This window comes from Heteronotia binoei, chromosome 4, assembly GCF_032191835.1.
Source record: "Heteronotia binoei isolate CCM8104 ecotype False Entrance Well chromosome 4, APGP_CSIRO_Hbin_v1, whole genome shotgun sequence".
NCBI lineage: Eukaryota > Metazoa > Chordata > Lepidosauria > Squamata > Gekkonidae > Heteronotia > Heteronotia binoei.
This window is the reverse complement of record NC_083226.1, coordinates 155,334,352-155,353,225: the sequence shown is the minus strand read 5'-3', so window position 1 is coordinate 155,353,225 and position 18,874 is coordinate 155,334,352.

Here is an 18,874-nt window from a genome sequence, read left to right as displayed (position 1 = left end):
CAAAAGTTTTTTTCCCTTTTCCTTCTGAGCCATGCTGTAGTATTTATTTATTTATTTATTTTTATTTATTCCGTAACTTATATCCCGCCCTTCCCACAAGTGGCTCAGGGCGGCTTACAACAAACAATAAAATCGGAACAAATTAATACATTTAAATTCAAACATTTAAAACCTAAAAACCTTAAAATTTTACATTTTACATTAAAGCTGTACAGTATAATCACAAAAATCTAAGATCTAGAAAGCTACATTTGTCTAGTCAGGCGTAGGCTAACCGGAAGAGGGTCGTCTTACAGGCCCTGCGGAACTGAGTAAGATCCCGCAGGGCCCTCACCTCTTCCGGTAGCTGGTTCCACCACATAGGGGCCGTTGTGGAAAAGGCTGTCTCTAGTTGTTTTAAGGTGCATTTCCTTGGGCCCGGGGATGGTGAGAAGATTTTGAGTCCCAGACTTCAGTACTCTCTGGGGAACGTGTGGGGAGAGACGGTCCCTCAGGTAGGCAGGTCCCAGGCCATAGTATTACGGTACAAATCTGTAGGGGAAGGGAAAGAGAAGGGAAATGGGGAGTTTGGGGGTGAAAGGAGGAAGAATAGGGGGTGGGGGCAGCAGCAGACAGTAATCTGATATCTCAGGTTTGTGGACACTGGGGTTGCCAACTCTAGGTTGGGAAATTCCTAGAGATTAAGGGTGGAGCCTGGGGAGGGGAAGGTCTGAAGAGGGAAGACACCTCAGTAGGGCATAATGCCATAGAGTTCACCCTCTAGAGAAGCCCTTTCCTCCATGGAACTGCTCTCTATAGTCTGGAGATGAATTGTCTTTCTGAGTGATCACCAGGCCTCTCCTGGAGGTTGTCAACTCTAGCTGGACACTGTTCTGCCTGCTCTTGTATCTGTTGGTGTTCCTGTGTTTTTGCTCCTTTTTCTGAGAGGATGCCAAAAGGTCCACCATAGCAGCAAGTGGTGTGAGAATAGGCAGGAAAGGTTGAAAGAAAATTCCAAAGCCAGAAACCGCACAATCACTTTTATTAAAGGAAATAAATAAATAGCACACTGACCAGTCATGGCTAGCTCATAATGACCCTGTGGCTGGGTGTTCCAGGTGGTTTGCCGCTGTCTTCCTCTAAATCACAGCCTCCGTTTTCCCTGGCAGTTAACCATCCAAGTAACAACTATGGCCAACCTTGTGCTATTCAGGCTGCTAGCTCTCATTAGGATCTACCAAAAAGACCAGAGATCAAACTGATATTTGTGGGACCACTTCTGTTACCGTTTTCTTGGAAGGGAGGCCCAAAACATTGTAGTCACCACGTCTCCAGCCTGTTTCTTTGTGGATGCAAAGGACTCTGTTTTGCGGTGCCTCCTACCTGTCTAACATAAAGGAGAGACAGGCTGATATACTGAGTGACATTGAATTGGGCGCCCTGTCATCAGCCCAGGGGACAACTCCCATCTAAAATATTAGCTTCATGTAAGCACATCTTGAAAGCAACCAAGCCCAATGCACACCGCAAGTGGTATAGCTTAGTCATAGAGCATCTACTTGGCATGCATGAGGTCCCAAGTTCAATCCCCAACATCTCACCTAGAAAATTATGTCCTATTTTGGGTACCACAATTTAAGAAGGATATAGACAAGATGGATTGTGTCCAGAGGAGGACAACAAAGACATTGAGGGGCAGGACTTTTTTTTGTAGCAGAAACTCATTTGCATATTAGGCTGCACTCCCCTATGTAGCCAATCCTTCAAGAGCTGTTACAGAACTCTTCTTACAGGGCCTACTGTAAGCTCTTGACTACATCAGGAGGGTGTAGCCTAATATGCAAAAGAGTTCCTGCTACTAAAAAAGCCCTGGTGAGGGGTCTGGAGACCAAGTCCTATGAGGAAAGGCTGAAGGAACTGGGTATGTTTAGTCTGGAGAGGAGGCAGCTGAGAGGTGATATGATCGCCATCTTCAAGTACTTGAAGAGCTGTCATATAAAGGAAGATGCAGAGTTGTTTTCCATTGCCCCAGGTGGGCAGACCAGAATGAGCAAGTTGAAATTAAATCAAAAGAGTTTTCAGCTAAACATTAGGAAGAACCTGCTGACAGAGCAGTTCTTCAGTGGAATAGGTTTCCTCAGGTGATAGGCTCTCCTTCTTCGAAGGTTTTTAAACGGAGGCTAGATGGCCATCTTACAGCAATGCTGATTCTGTGAATTAGGCAGATCATGAGAAAGAAGGCAGGAAGGGTTGCATCAGTGCTTAGTTCTCATGGCCCTTTCTTACATGCCCAGGGAAATGCTATTCACCACTTTGAGGTCAAGCAACAATTTGTCTCCAGGCCAGTTTTGCCACGGATCCTGGAGGGTTTTGGGGGTTTTTTGGCTAACTTCTGGACATGGAGCAGGGGTCACTGGGAGTGGGGGATATTTGTGGATTTCCTGTATAGTGCAGGGAGTTGAACTAGATGACCCTGGAGGTCTCTTCCAACTCTATGATTCTATCTGCTTGGCATGCACGAGGTCCCAGGTTCAATCCCCAGCATCTCCAGTTAAAAGGGTCAGGTAGGAGGTGATCAGAAAGACCTCTCCCTGAGACCCTGGAGCATTTGCTTCTCTGAGTAGACAAGCACTGAACTGGATGGACCAATGTTGCCAACAGTGGTTTGACAGCCCCATTGTTTCTCCAGTCCCAACCTGGTGGCAATAATAACTGATGAGCTGCTATATATGGCTGGGTTCTGCTTTTGGTTTGATGGTGAAATTTGGGATTATGTCAAGGTAAAAGCAATTTATGTTTTGTTATATAGAAATGCCCATCAAGAATTTTTGGAAAGCGTTACATAATGTTTCTGCCTATGATAGGAAATGCCATAGTTCTTGCAGTACATTGTGGAGAAGAGGACAGCAATAGCAATCTGACTACCTGAAGAATCATTTGTTCCCTATAGCAATGCTGGATACAATTTCTGATCTGCCTGAATTTCACCATCAAGCCAAATGGCTCATGACAAGGAGCAAATGGGAGGGGCTATAGGTAGCCACACTGGTCCAACACAAAATCCCACCAAAAGCTTCCAGGCTTTCAGGTTCTACAGAACTCTTGATCAGGCTGGATGGTGAAAATGAAACAGAACAAAAGGGAGTATTTCAGGCCACAACCTTAAGACCTGGTCTTGCCAGCAACCTTGTGTGAAATTCTGAGTGAGTATGCAAATTTGAAAACCAAAGGGAAGAATTACTTTTATGAGTGAATTGTGCAAAGCTTTTGTGGTAATCCAGATTTGTGTAGCCAGGGCTTCCTTGAGCAGGAATGCAGTTCCGGCTTACTTGGCATCATGGGGTGTGGCCTAGTATGCAAATGAGTTCACGCTGGGCTTTTTCTACAAAAAAGCCCTGTGTGAAACAATGGTGACGTCAGGAGGTGCAAATGAGTCTCTGCTGGTACTTCCATTTTCCACTGCCATATATTTTACTAGTAGCCAAAAATTGCAACTCCTTAAGAATCTTCTTAGCGATAAGAACCCTGAGGTTACATACAAATTAGCAAAAATTGTCTGGTTTGCCACAAGAATAAAGAAAACTCAGTCAGGAAATGGCTAAACATCTTTGCCAATCTGTTTGCTGTAACTGCCATGTTCTGTTATATTTTTAGTTTTACAACAATATTTTATGCCTTTTTGTATGATTTTATCAGTTTTAATTTTGTATGATTTTACTGTTTTAAATACTGGCATAGGCTGTGAATAATCAATTTATTTATTTAGGGAAGAAACAAAGAGGTCTAGATAGCGTTTTTAGTTTATCCTTGGTTTTAACACTAATTTTACATCTTCTGTGTTTTAAAGTTTGCATTCGTATTTTATGTATATTTTAAGTGGTATCATATTTTAGTATTGTATAAATATATCACCTCTTATTGATTATGAATTGGACTTCTATGAATTGTTTGCTCATCTATGACTGTTATAAATAGACAGACAGACAGAAAGAGAGACATCAAGTCTGAGTCTCTGCTGGGCTGTAACCATCCTCCTTTTCTGTGCATTCCTCATTAGATTTTTTTTCTTTCCAAAATGTGTGATTTGGGGCATATCTATACCATGGATTTGAGCCTTTTAAAATTGTTTTTTTCTGCTTCCTAAGCAGCACTTAGAATTGTACTTCTCTATGGAGGCCAGTGATAATGGACGCTTGTTAGCATCCTTATAATCTTCATATTACCAGGATTCTTCCATGGCTATTAATCTGGTATTCAGCTGCTGAAGTTTGTAGACTCTTGATCCAGCCTTTGAGAACCAACATATCAAGTATTTGATGCTTTCACCATTGGCCACTAGGTGTCAGTCAAAGGCTATCATTCCAGATGAGATTGGCTTCTGAAGCTTCCCTTGTTTTTCTTAAAATCTTGCTCAATGGAGCCCAGCTGCTGCCAGGTAGCATAAAGATAAAACAATAGCAGCAAAATATGTTGGTGCTTCTTATGATGTATGTCCCTTGAAATTCGTTTTTGTGACCTTCCGTTAGGTGACTTAAGTGATTGCCTAGGGCACTGCTGGTCCAGGGGAGCTTTCTTGGGGTGCAAAAGAAGGAAAAGGACCTTCCCCCATGCCTCTTGGAGTCTCCTGATCTCTCCATTCTATCCTATTGGCCCACAGGATTGAATGGAGTCCATGCTATCCTATGGGTCAACAGGAATGAATGGAGAGATCAGGCCGCCACAGCGGTGTGACCCTAGAGAAGGGGTTTAAAGTTTAAAACACCTCCTCTAGTGTCATACCCCAGTGGCTGACAGATCTCTCCAGTTTTTATCCTACCCATAGGATAGAATCGGTTATCAGTGTGGGAGGAGAGGGTGCAAGTAGTTAGCCTTGCTTCAGGTGCCAAACAGTCTACGTCTGGCCCTAGTGCTAAGTCAGTCAACAGCTTTGACTGCAAAGAGAAAGGAACTTTCCCCTCATGTTGACTGTAGCAAAAAAATAATGTCTGCTCATCAATTATCTTGTGCACCACACCATTTTTGGCACCCCTGTTTGTTTTTTGTTTGCTTTGCAAGAACATGCCACACGCAGTGTCCCAACAAATCAGTTTTTACTCTTTTCGTTTAAAAACTACTGTCTTGCATTCTATGCCCTGATTTGGATAGTCCAGGTTAGCCCAATCCCATCAGAGCTTGGAAGCTAAGCAGAGTTGGCCCTGGCTGGTATTTGAATGGGAGACTGCCAAGAAATACCAGGTTTGCTTCACAGAGGCAGTCAATGGCAAATCACCTCTGAGCATCTCTTGCCTTGAAAACCCCACGGGGCTCTTCATAAATCTGCTGTGGCTTGACAGCAACAACAATACAGTCTACATGGACCCAGCCTTCAAGACAACTTGCAGACTTGCATTGGTACAGTTGAACTGGAGACCTTAGAGACCAACAAGAGTTTCAGAGTGCTGGCTTTCAAGATTCAAAGCTCCTTCATCAGGCATAAGTAGCAATGGAGATCTCTGAGTCCTTTTATCCTAGCCAAAAGATTGGAAGGTTTTTTTAAAAAATGTTTGTAAAGGATGCAAATGAACAATGCACGTTGCAAGCAGCTCAACTGGAGTAGAGGGAAAGAGCAAGGGTCCAGTACCACCTTAAAGACAAACAAAATTTGTAGCAGGGTATGAGCTTTTGAGTAACTAACGAAGTGAGCAGTCACAAAAGCTCATCCCCTGCCACTTGGGACTCTTTTTTACTGCTGCAGACAGACTAATCTGACTCCCCATTTTGATCTGTCTCCACAGAATAAAGGGGAAATGCTTAAGAATCCTATGCCGTTCAACCTTGGGGTTGAATAAGAGGTCCATCAAGTCCAGCATCCTGTCTCACAGGGGTGGCCAAAGTTACTTAACATAAGAGCCACCTAGAATAAACAGCAGATGCTTGAGAGCCACAAGACATGAATATCAGATGTTTGAGAACTGCAGAGAAGGAAGGAAGGAAGCAAGCAAGGAAGGAAAATAGATGGAGGAAGGAGGGAGAGGTGGAAAGAAAGCAATTTTAAATGCATTCTCCAAGCCACTGGCTGGAGAAGTGGCTGGCTTGGCTTGGAAAAAAGGCTTCTCCAAGCTGGCTGATGGGCCAGTGGGGGCTTCGAGAGCCACACAATATATGTTAAAGAGCCACGCATGGCTTCCAACCCACAGTTTGACCACCCATGTTGTATCACACACCAGCAACCAGTTGTCCTTGAGGGAAAGAGAGGTCAATGCCTTCGTCTTACATGGCCTCCTAACCCCAGTACTCAGAAGTTTACTGCCACCGATATTCCATGAATCTTTGAAATCCCCTTTTAAAGCCATCTATGCTACTGGCTTTCACTAAGTCTGTTTGCAGTGAATTCCACAAATTATTTGCTTAATGACATGAAATGTTGCTCTAGATTCTTTGGTCTGATACAGCACGGCAGTTCTGAGATTGCTTGTTTGCTGTGAATTAAAACTTAGGGGGTTGCCAGGGTGTTATTGAAAAGTTTTTTTGTTTGAGGAAGAAAGCTGCAAAAAAACAACCATTAGAAGATAATCATAGAGCTCGTCCTGTTGGCATTTTCTTTCATGAAACAAGAATTTCCATTTTCCATGGAAACCTTTGCAGCTCTATATATTTCATCCGGCATCTGGATAATTTATATGCCCGAGCTGTGAAGTATTATAAAATGTCAGATTTCTCTTCACTGACAGTCTGCACTTAATTGGAACTATTCTGCCTACATTGTTATGCTGTACCCATGCATGTTTTGATTCTTTTTTTTTGTATTTTCCTACTTTTAATGTTGAGATTTTTAAAATAGATGTAATTTTGTTAGGCCCTCTTTCTCTCACACGTTCAAAAGAACAATGGGGGAGTTCCTTTCACATGAACACATCAAGTTGCCTAATATGGAATTCGACCCTTGGTCCATCAAGAGCAGTATTGTCTACTCAGACTGGCAGCAGCTCTCCAGGGTCTCAAGCAGAGAACTTTCACATTGTTAGATTCACTGATATTGTAGGCCAGTAATCTCTATCTCCTTTAGCAGACTGCACAAACTGCTACACACAGCAGCATCTTCTTTGTTGTGTATGTACGAGCAAAGTTACACAGCTACTTCTCAGTTTCTCAACCTATAAATAGTTCTTTATTTACTGAACTCCATTCTAGATTAGATAGATTAGAGACAGAAATAGGATCTAACTAAATAGACTATGATGGATGCATCCACGGTGCCCGTTTGGTGTAGTGGTTAAGTGCACAGGCTCAAATGGGAGAACCGGGTTTGATACCCCACTCCTCCACATGCACCTGCTGATGTGACTTTGGGTCAGCCAGAAGATCTCACAGAGCTGTTTCTCTCAAGAGCAATTTCTGTTAGAGCTCTCTCAGCCCCACCTACCTCACAGGGTGTCTGTTGTGGGGAGGAGAAGGAGGAGGAGAAGACTTTAGATTGATATCCCACCCCTCTCTCTGAATCAGTGCAGATTACAGTCTCCTTTATCTTCTTCCCCCACAACAGACACCCTGTGAGGTAGGTGGGACTGAGAACTCTCATAGAAGCTGCCTTTTCAAGGACAACTCTGAGAGAGCTATGGCTGATCCAAGACCATTCCTGCAGCTGGTTACATCAGCAAGTGAAGAAGTGGGGAATCAAACCTGGTTCTCCCAGATAAGAGTCCGTGCACTTAACCACTACACCAAAGGGAAAGGAGATTGTAAGCTGCTCTGAGACTCCTTTGGATAGTGAAGGGTGGGGTATAAATCCAATCTATTCTTCTTCTTCAAAGATGGAGAGTAACAAGCTCTTTCTTTGTATGTGTGCAAGAGATTGAGGGATGAGAATGGAAGGAAGGAAGCAACTCCCTGAGAGCATCAGTCTACACATCAAAGGGACAGAGGCCAAAGAGTAAACAGAAAAGATGCTCACAGTTTATGCCTGATTCTCTTATAATCTCCTCTGGAGACTGAGGCTAAGAGATGGTATCTAGTCCTTCTCTTCCAACGGAGATCACCCACAACCTGGTTGTTTTAATTGGCATTTTCAGGGATTGAACCTGGAACCTTCTGCATGGTAAGCAAGTGCTCTACCACTGAGCCATGGCCCTTCCTGTAGGTGTAATTCAGCCCTGCTGTGCGGTTCAGAGAAATGGATCTGCCACATGTATGAGCCCAACCATATGAGGTTATCCCCACTTTATATGTAGGGTTGCCAACCTCCAGGTGGTAGCTGGAGAGCTGGGAATACAATTTATCTCCAGGCAACGCTTGATCTGTTCATTTGAAGAAAATGGCCACTTCTGGAAAATGGCCACTATGGCATTATACCCCCATCGAAGCCCCACTCCTCCCCAAACCCTACCTTCCTCTGGCCCCTCCCCCAAATCTCCAGGTATTTTCCAACCTGAAGCTGACAATCCTTTTGATAAATAATCACCCCTTGAATGGGATCATGCCATGAGATGGTCCCTGTGCTATTGGAGTGCCAGTCTTATTATGAGTCTGTGGAAATAGAAGAAGAAGACCATAGATTTATACCCCACCCTTCTCTCTGAATCAGAGTTGGTTACAATCTCCGTTATCTTCTTCCCCCAGAACAGACACCCTGTGAGGTGGGTGAGGCTGAGAGAGCTCTCACAGAAGCTGCCCTTTCAATGACAACTGCTTGAGAGCTATGGCTGATCCAAGGCCATTCCTGCAGCTGCAAGTGGAGGAGTGGGGACTCAAACCCGGTTCTCCCAGATAAGAGTCCACACACTTAACCACTACACCAAACTGACTCTCAGTTATGCTCAGAAAAACATATTCAAATAGGCTCAGTGGTAGAGCAACTGCTTGGTTTGCAGAAGATCCCAGATTCAATCCCTGGCATCTCCAGGTAACAATGATTTGTCAGTAGGCGATGTGAGAGACTTTTCTCTGCTTGAGATCTTGGAGAGCTCCTGCCAGTCTGCATAGACAATACTGACCTTGATGGACCAAGGGTTTGCTTCAATATAAGGCAGCTTCATATGGTCAAGTATTTAAACAACATCCGTTTCTTTCCTAAAGCAATAAACATTGTGTGGCCTCTACTAAAGGCAGTATCCACCCTTCTGCTGTGCAAACCAGCTTTAAGCTAACACTTCTGAGATGAACTAGGCTGAGAGAGTGTGACTGGCCCATAGATCACCCAGTGAGCTTCATGACAAAGTGAAGAGCTTCATGACCCATTCTTCCAAATTCTAGTACTCCGACTGCTACCAAATACTTCCCATTCTGAATCAAAGGAAATCCAATCTGGTTATTCATAACTTTGCCACAGAGTGGGGCTATAATGCCTCAAATGTTTGGTTTCAGTTGTGCGTTGATGCTGTTTGTGAACTTCTGTACTTTATTAAAGAAACAGGTCATAGTGATGTATTCATAACTCCTACATTAGTATGTTTCTTAGAGGTTTGTAATTGGCAGAAAGTGTTGACATCAACAAAAAAAATGAAAAGTGATTCTAATGCATGACTTCTCTTGCTGATCCCTCTAGAATACCGAGTGAATAATTTAACTTTTTGGTAGCAATTTACCCAGATTTCAAGTCATTTTTAACAGGCGAAAATGCCAACTTTGAAGTGAAAAATAAGATGAGTATTTCTAATATAATGTCAGCCTTAACAGCTGCATAATTGGGGTTGGGAGTTCGTGAGCCCACCGGATGAGCGCTTTTCAACCTTTTGTATTTTGTGTCCCATCATTCACTCTGTGGAAGAACCTAGGTCCCACCATGACAGAAACAAAAAGCCCAGTTTCCCCAAGTTGGATGTTTATCTGCTTACAGGCATTCTGGTATCATTCAAAGTAAATGTTAAGGACATACAAAAAGAGCCAGTTTGGTGTAGTGGTTAAGTGTGCCGACTCTTCTCTGGGAGAACGGGGTTTGATTCCTGACTCCTCCACTTGCACCTGCTGGAATGGCCTTGGGTCAGCCATAGCTCTCACAAGAGTTGTCCTTGAAAGGGCAGCTGCTGTGTGAGAACTCTCTTAGCCCTACCTACCTCATAGGGTGTCTGTTGTGGGGCAGGAGAAGGTAAAGCAGATTGTAAACTGCTCTGAGACTCTGATTAAGAGAGAAGGGTGGGGTATAAATCTACAGTCATCTTCTTCTCCTCCTCCCCACAACAGACACCTTGTGAGGTAGGTGGGGTTGAGAGAGCTCTAACAGAGTATAGGGTGGGATATAAATCCAATATCATCATCATCATCATCATCATCATCTTCTTCTTCTTCTTCTTCTTCTTCTTCTTCTTCTTCTTCTTCTTCTTCTTCTTCTTCTTCTCCTCCTCCTCCTCCTCCTCCTCCTCCTCAATACAGAAGCAAAACAGATAATCCCTGGCAGGCAAAGTCAGCAGGTATTTGTGCCAGAGTCAGGAAATGTGCATGCTTATGAAAACATATTACCCAGAATTAAACTTTGTTGGTCTTCAAGGTACCACTGGATTCAAACTTAGTTCAATAGGATGCTAAGTTCACCTCTGTTCATGGAGCAGAATTAAATGGACTGAAATTTTCCTAAAACCTACCAAATGACAAGTTCCTGGAATTTCAGAAAGTGTTGAGCGATGCTCACAGTGCAGGCACCATCAGATGCATAATTCCATTTTGATCTCTCTGGGCTTTGAAGCTCTTTGTTCATTCAGCACTAGAAAATAACACCTTCTGTCCACACAATTGGGAAGTTATTATCACTGCATGGCTGATATGCTATAAGATGATTTGCTGTAGATGCTATATTGACTGGTGTTGCTACCCATTAAAACCCATCATTTAAAAATTGATAAAAAACATGCTTAAAAACCAAGAATGAATAATATATTATCTCTTATTGGTATGCACTCCAGAATTAGAGTTGGCCCAATTTTACGATCTTATCAGCAGGCAACATTCCATATTTGAACATTTATCACCTAAATTTCATTTTCTACTCCAAAGCAGGTAAGTGACCTTTTTGGAAAATGACCACTGTTCTCAACCAAGTCTTCACTATTCTGGCTGCATTTGATTCAAATGTCATTCTTCTAATCCTAAGTGAGTATTTACCATCTTGATAGGTTGTTGCAACACAGGGTTAGAAGAACATCCAGCACTAAGTTCATTTGATTTCTATGACCTGTGACATCTTCTTCTGTTGGGCTTCTCCACCACAGACTTCCTGCTGATCTTTATCTTTTCTTTCTCCTGGTAACAGAACAGAGTGACCCATTTGCCTTTTAACTCCTTGATACAAACAAGAGACTGCATCGCTTGGTCAGCTGTAAAAATATAAGAAGAGCTCTGCTGGATCAGACCAGTGGTTCTTGTATTCCAACATCCTGCTTCACACATGGGCCAACCAATTGCTCTGCAGGGCCAATAACAGGGAGTAGAAGCCAAGACCTTTCCTTAATGCTTCCTTCTAGCCTTGGCGTTTAGAAGTTTCTATGCTTTGCCATCAAGTTACAGCCATCTTTTGGTGGCCCTGTAGGGTTTTCAAGGCAAGAGACTAACAGGGGTGATTTGTATAGTGAGACCCTGAAATCCCTTGGTGGTCTACCACCCAAGCATTTAATGTGTACATAAACCCCAGTTGCAGTATGGCACATCACAGAATTGGAAATCAGGTTTTGGTGAGGTGGTCACCCTTGCTATTCAAGAGTATTTACCTCCTTTATGCATTGCTATGGGCTAAGTGGTGATGTGTCACAATTTATTTATTGCACTCATATTCCGCCCTCCCTGCAAGCAGGCTCAGGGCGGCTAACAAGTCTAACTGGTGTCTCAAAAACACAATGTCCTCTGTTTGCGTCTCAGATACAGGTATAGCAAAATATTCTTTGCTGGCTTTTGAAGAAGTCCCGTCTTTGGAGATCTGTTACTGAGGGACAGCGCTTTTTTTGTAGCAGGAACTCCTTTGCATATTAGGCCACCCATCCCTGATGTAGCCAATCCTCCATGAGCTTACAGGGCTCTTTTTACAGAGCCTACTGTAAGCTCCTGGAGGATTGGCTACATTAGGGGTGCATGGGCTCAATCTCAAAGGAGATCCTGCTACAAAAAAAGCCCTGAGGGCCAATTTCCTGAGCAGGCCACCCAAGTGACTGCTTGTAGCAACATAACAATGGGAGAGCCAATGGACTAAAAAGCCTCAGTTTGTGCCAGTCATCAGCAGTGTAAGTAATGACTGGTGTCTCTTCCTGGGCATGTGCTGTCAAGTGGAGAGGGTTCAACTCAGTCACAGTCCAACTTTTGTGGCATCTGGCACGGGGGAGGGGGAGGTGGGGGGGGAAGAGCCAGCCAGAATCTGGGCTGGCCATAGTTGTGCCCTGGGAATGGGCTGGGCTTCAGCACGGCGAATCACCCTTGGTGATCAATGTCCGACTCACCCTTGGTGATCAATGGCAGATCTGAAAGCAGCCTGGATGAGGGTCAATTTTGTAGGAAAGGGTTCACCAAGTTCCATTGGCCCCACTCTTTGTTCAGCCAAGGTGTGGTTTGCTGTCCCATCTCACCCTGTACTGAGCAACTGGGGCAGTGTCAGTGTAGAAGAAGAAGAAGAAGAAGAAGAAGAAGAAGAAGAAGAAGAAGAAGAAGAAGAAGAAGAAGAAGAAGAAAATATTGGATTTATATCCCATCCTCCACTCTGAATCTCAGAGTCTCAGAGCAGCTCACAAGCTCCTTTATCTTCCTCCCCCACAACAGACACCCTGTGAGGTAGGTGGGGCTGAGAGAGCTCTCACAGCAGCTGCCCTTTCAAGGACAGCTCTGTGAGAGCTATGCCTGATACAAGGCCATTCCAGCAGGTGCAAGTGGAGGAGTGAGGTAGGTAGCAGTCCGTGGAACACGGTGATGTAGAACTTGGTTCATAGTTGACTATTGTGACCTAAGTTATGTTGCTGTTGCTAATGCATTGCTTCACTTCGTCACAACTTTTGGAGTTAATAGCATGAGGCTGGATCCATTTTCAGAAATCAGCCTGCATTCTGTTTTGTGGATACGGGGACCCCCTTAAGGGCATGTGGTCTTCTGGGACCAAGCCAGCTCTGAGACTACCAGTTCTTGCCCTCCCGAGCAGATTGAAGGTGAGAGCACTGAGGGGAAGTCATCTGTGTGGGCTCCAGCAACCTGCCATCTTGCAGTTCTCCACCCAAACAGAGCATGTTGTAATCAAAAGAGAAACTGTAGCGGTGGGGATGATTAAACTGTAGTCTCTCTACCTTTGGTGGAGACAGACTTTGCAATTTGCAGTACTTTATAATACTTAGCAATTGCTGTAGGACTCCAGTCGCCTGTAATCCCAACAAACCATTTTCCTGCCTTAATGTGTCATAATAGAAAGATGCAGAGGAGAATAGATGTTGTTTTCTCCCTTTTGCTTCTTAATTTCCCTTGTCTACTTATTTATCTACCCTTAAATTGCTGGACTTGTTTTGGTGTGCTGGGAAATGCCCACTGAGATTTGGTATGCGCAAAATGAAGTTTTATCAAATAAAAACAAAAAGTGCTGGGTTTTTTTTAAACATTAGGCATCCTGTCCATTGATCTGATTTTCCTTTATTGCTCTCTAAACTTGCAAGCTACTTTAATAGCAAGTTCTGATATCCTTAACACCAAATAACAAGAAAGGAATGAATAATATATTTTATTTATGTTGCTTTCTGCAAGTTGTGTCTGAGCCCACCGGGCACTGATTTCATTTTCATTGCACTGTGTTGCTAGCAGTTATACATCTATAATCTACCACACAGTAAATAAGATATTTGTACTGAAGCTAGGTGGGGTTTTTCCCTCTCCCATCCCAGAATTCCCTGCTCTTATCAGTCTCAGATGCTGAACTGAATGCATGCCAACAACCCACTGCTCAAATCCTTCCATTATGGCATTTTCATCAGGGACTCATGGAATATCCTTAAATGATAATGATAATGATAATGATAATGATAGATAGATAGATAGATAGATAGATAGATAGATAGATAGATAGATAGATAGATAGATAAATTTATTGTCATTGTTCTCAAAAAAGAAAATGAGAGCAACGAAATGAGGTGCTCTTCCACAAACATACCAACGCATCAACACCCACAAAAGGACATACACATAGACCATTTAAATGCATCTAAAAACAAATAACCATTCATAACCCTGCATTTAGCCTAACCACGGCACTTGGATAGAAGCTGCCCTTGAATCTATTTGTCTTAGCCTTTAACACTCTATATCGCCTACCTGACGGAAAGATCTCAAATAGCAAGTGGCCCGGATGTGAAGGGTCCCTTAAGATCATTTGTATCTTCCTTTTACATCCCATATCATACAGATCCACCAATGAGGGGAGAGAACATCCACAAATCTTCTGTGCTCTCACCATCACTCTTTGGAGCACCCTTCTCTCTGCTTCCGTGCAGCTCCCAAACCACACGCAGAGGCAATAAGATAAAATGCTCTCAATGGAACTACGATAAAAGGCAACCAGCAGACTCCCTGACAGTTGTTGTAATCTCAAGAGTCTTAAATAGTATAGTCGTTGCTGGGCCTTTTTCTCTAGAGCTAAAGTATTTGCCCCCCATGTTAGATCCTGTTTCATAGTAATTCCCAAAAACTTCCATTCTGCCACCTGTTCTACCATAACCCCATCAATAAACAACAGCTGAATGTCCAGACTACTCTTCCTATAATCCACTATAATTTCCTTCGTTTTATTTACGTTAAAAATAAGATTATTTGCTTTACTCCAGAGGGACAGCTGATGAACTTCCCTCCTATACGCAGACTCATCATAATGATGGGAACCCACAGAGCTTTTTTTGAACAGGAACGCACAGGAATGCAGTTCCGGCTGGCTTGGTGTCAGGGTGTGTGGCCTAATATGCAAATGAGTTATTGATGGGCTTTTTCTACAAAAAAAGCCCTGTGCAAAACAATGGTGATATCAGGGGTGAGGCTTAATAAACAAATGAGTTCCTGCTGGGCTTTTCCTACAAAAATAGCCCTGGGAACCCATATTAACCACTTATGGGTCACAGGCTCTGTATGAATGGTGTGTGTGAGAGAGAGAGTGAGAAAGTTAGAGAGAGGAGGGAGGGAAGGAAGGAAGGAAGTATTGTCTTGTTGGATCAGAACAAACAGCATGGTCCGTTAGGGCAGCAGTGGCAAATCAGAAATGGACTGAGCTACTGCAGGTCTCTCACAGAGTTGCCAACCTCCAGGTAGCACCTGGAGATTGCCTACTATTACAATTCATGTGCAGATGACCAAGATTAGTTCCCCTGGAGAAAATGGCTGCTTTGGAGGATGGATTCTATGGCATTTTACCCTGCTGAGGTCTCTCCCCTCCCCAGGCTCCACCCATAAATCACCAGGAATTTCCAACCCTAAATCTAGCAACACTAATGTGAATATAACAGTCTCATGTTGAGCAACAATGATATCATAGAATCATAGAGTTGAAAGGGACCTCCAGGGTCATCTAGTCCAACCCTCTGCACAATGCAGGAAACTCACAAACACCTCCCCCTAAATTCACAGGATCTTCATTGCTGTCAGATGGCCATCTAGCCTCTGTTTATAAACCTCCAAGAAAGGAGAGCTCACCACCTCCTGAGGAAGCCTGTTCCACTGAGGAATCGCTCTGTCAGGAAGTTCTTCCTAATGTTGAGTCGGAAACTCTTTTGATTTAATTTCAACCCATTGGTTCTGGTCCTACCTTCTGGGGCCACAGAAAACAATTCCACACCATCCTCTATATGACAGCCCTTCAAGTACTTGAAAGTGGTGATCATATCACCTCTCAGCCGCCTCCTATCCAGGCTAAACATGCCCAGCTCCTTCAGCCTTTCCTCATAGGACTTGGTCTCCAGACCCCTCACCATCTTTGTCACCCTCCTCTGGACCTGTTCCAGCTTGTCTATATCCTTCTTAAAATGTGGTGCCCAAAACTGAACACTAGGTGAGGTCTTACCAGATCAGATGCCCATCATGTAGACAGATCCCCCCCCATGACTTGAAGTTTGGTAAATTCGAAACTGTGGCCAAGGATTAAGCTTTTTGGTCCTGCTATGGACTATAACTGGTGTTTTGACTTGAAAAATCCCTGTTTTGAGTCTGCATTTCCCCTCAATTAATCAACCCTGAAATTGTTTTTGTGCCATTTTTTTTGTTTTCTTGCTGCACAGTTCCCCATAAAGCAAATGCTTTTTTACCATTATTTGTGCATCAATAAACAAGCACTATAAAATACATGTAAATGAAAAAACCCTTGAATATATAAATTGCACATAAAAAAACCTATACAAGCATGTGTACACAGCGCAAAGAGCAGAAGGGACTTTTCAAAACACAGCTGTTGCCTCCTGCTATACCTGGACCTGAGATGGTGATTTACAATTTACTATTGCTCTGATATCAATTTGTTAACTACAAAAGCAAGAATGAGATGATGTTCAACACAGGAAAACACTTCAGGCTCACATGTAACAAAGACGTGCTGTTTGCCCTTAATGCATTTGCCGAGACTGAAGTAAGGAAGGAAACATTTATAGCAGCACCAAGGAGCATTAGTCTGGAGACAGGGCAAGGCAGATGCGGGACAGCTGAGAGGAATTGTGTAAATTTCCCCATTTATACACTTTAGTGGTCCTTAAACTGAGGGCAGGAGAATTGCCATGGGCTGCTAGGAATGCTATTGTGTTTGCAAAATGTCAGATGTGTTCAGGACCGGATCTACATGTTTTTTGAGGGGGGGGGGGGATTAAAAAATGGTGCCCCCTTATGGGCCATTCTATCTTATGGTCCCATAGAATACAATGGACTCCATGCCCAATTTGGCGGCCCCCACACTGTCAGTGCCCAGGGCAAGCATCCCCTTCTGCCCCCCCCCCCAGATCCGGCCTTGGATGTGTTTACTAGTGAGTGCATGCACACATGTTTATCTATTTGGTCACTTGTAAATGTGTGCACATGCATTGTTTGGTAAATGTATTTTGGAACCCATGTTATTATATTGACCGTAATGTTTTTCTGCACAATGAACCAGATTTTACCATGTTCTGCTAGGTTATGTTTCTGTCTGATGCAGCGGTGGGCATGGTGATAATCCCTTGCATCTGAATGAGGCCTAGACGAGATGGGCTGTTATATAGAGGATGGTGTGGAGTTGCTTTTTGTTGCCCCAGAAGGTAGGACCAAAACCAACGGGTTGGAATTAAATCAAAAGAGTTTCCAGCTAAACATTATGAAGAACTTCCTGACAGCTAGAGGAGGTCATCAGTGGAACAGGCTTCCTTGGGAGGTGGCAGGCTCTCTGGAGGTTTTCAAACAGAGGCCAAATGGCCATCTGGCAGCAATGCTGATTCTGGGAATTTAGGAAGATCATGAGAGGGAGGGGCTGGAAGGGTTGCATCAGTGCTAGGTTGTTTTTTGTTGTTGTCGCCATCTTCTCAGCGTGAAGCAAGGGTAACTGAGGGTCTGGGGGAGGGGGGGGTATTTGTAAATTTCCTGCATTGTACAGGGGGTTAGACAAGATGACCTTGGAGGTCCTTTCCAACTCGTATGATTCTAAAAGCATATATATATTGAAACTATTAAAACCAAATAAAGACACACAAACAAAAACATAAAGTGACAATTGAAACAGAGAGCAGGAAGGAGGGATCACTGAGGGAACAACACAAGATGAAACAAAGTCTTTGCCACTGGCAGAAGATGGCAACAGAAAGGGACAGATGAGTTTCCCTGGGGAGAGAGTTCCAGAGAGGGTGCCACAACTAGGAAGGCCCTCTCCCAGGTTACCACCCACCCAGTCTCAGATGCTTGGGGCACTAGAAGCAGGGCCTCAGAAGATGGCTGTAGTGGTTTGGTAGGTTTATAAATTGTTATGGAGAAGACTTCTGTCCCAGCTTCTGTATGATATGCTAATTCTAGATGTGATATTTGACAAAATTTCTCTCCACTCTGCAAAACCAACTGCAGAAACAGAATCTACATTGTTGAACAATAATATAAAAACAAAAAACAAAAGGATGCATCATCCATTCATCCCTATCGATGAAGCAGCTTTTGCGGGTTTCTGAAGCACTACAAAACATGGAAAAATGGGTGCCCATCAACAATTTTGAAATGCAAATTGCTAGGGTTGCCAACATTTGTACAAATGCCCCCTATCATTAGCATCCTTTTAGGACATTTCTTGACCTCAGCAGGCCAAAATGGTGTGACAAAGCCTGATCATTATCTGGGGTACTAACAGGCCCATAACGATAGTGGGGCCCCAGGGTCCCGGTCCTACCCTTTAACAGCAATGCAAGGGTCCCTCCCAGCCCCACCACTTACCAATGTTATTTCTCATGTGCATCCCAGGGAGCACTTGACCAGGACGTGCAAAGGCACACGGCAGCTACTCACAGTGAGATGGTCGCGCCCCACCTGGGGCCTGGAGAAGGCAAAGGGGATGTGCAGCAGGCAGGGAGTCGAATGCTCAGCCTTCAGGGATTGCTCCACTGGGGGCTTCTCTCTGGGGCTGCTGCAGGTGCTCCCAAGCGTCTCTCTGCCTGCCTTCTGCACCAGGTGCATCTCAAAGTTGGCTGCGGAGGGTTGCCCTCTGTCTCTGAATGAGTCCCTGCTGCATTGGCACAAGCCGTTGTTGAGCGGCATGCCAGTTTGGGGACAGAGGAAAAGCAGCTGCACTTCGTGGGGGGGGGGGGAGAGCCCAGGTTAGGGTTGCCAAGTCCAATTAAAGAAATATCTGGGGACTTTGGGGGTGGAGCCAGGAACAAGGTTGTGACAAGCACACACCTTTTAAATGCCTTCCCTCCATTGGAAATAATGAAGGATAGGGGCACTTCTTTTGCGGCTCATAGAATCAGACCCCCTGGTCCAATCATTTTGAAAC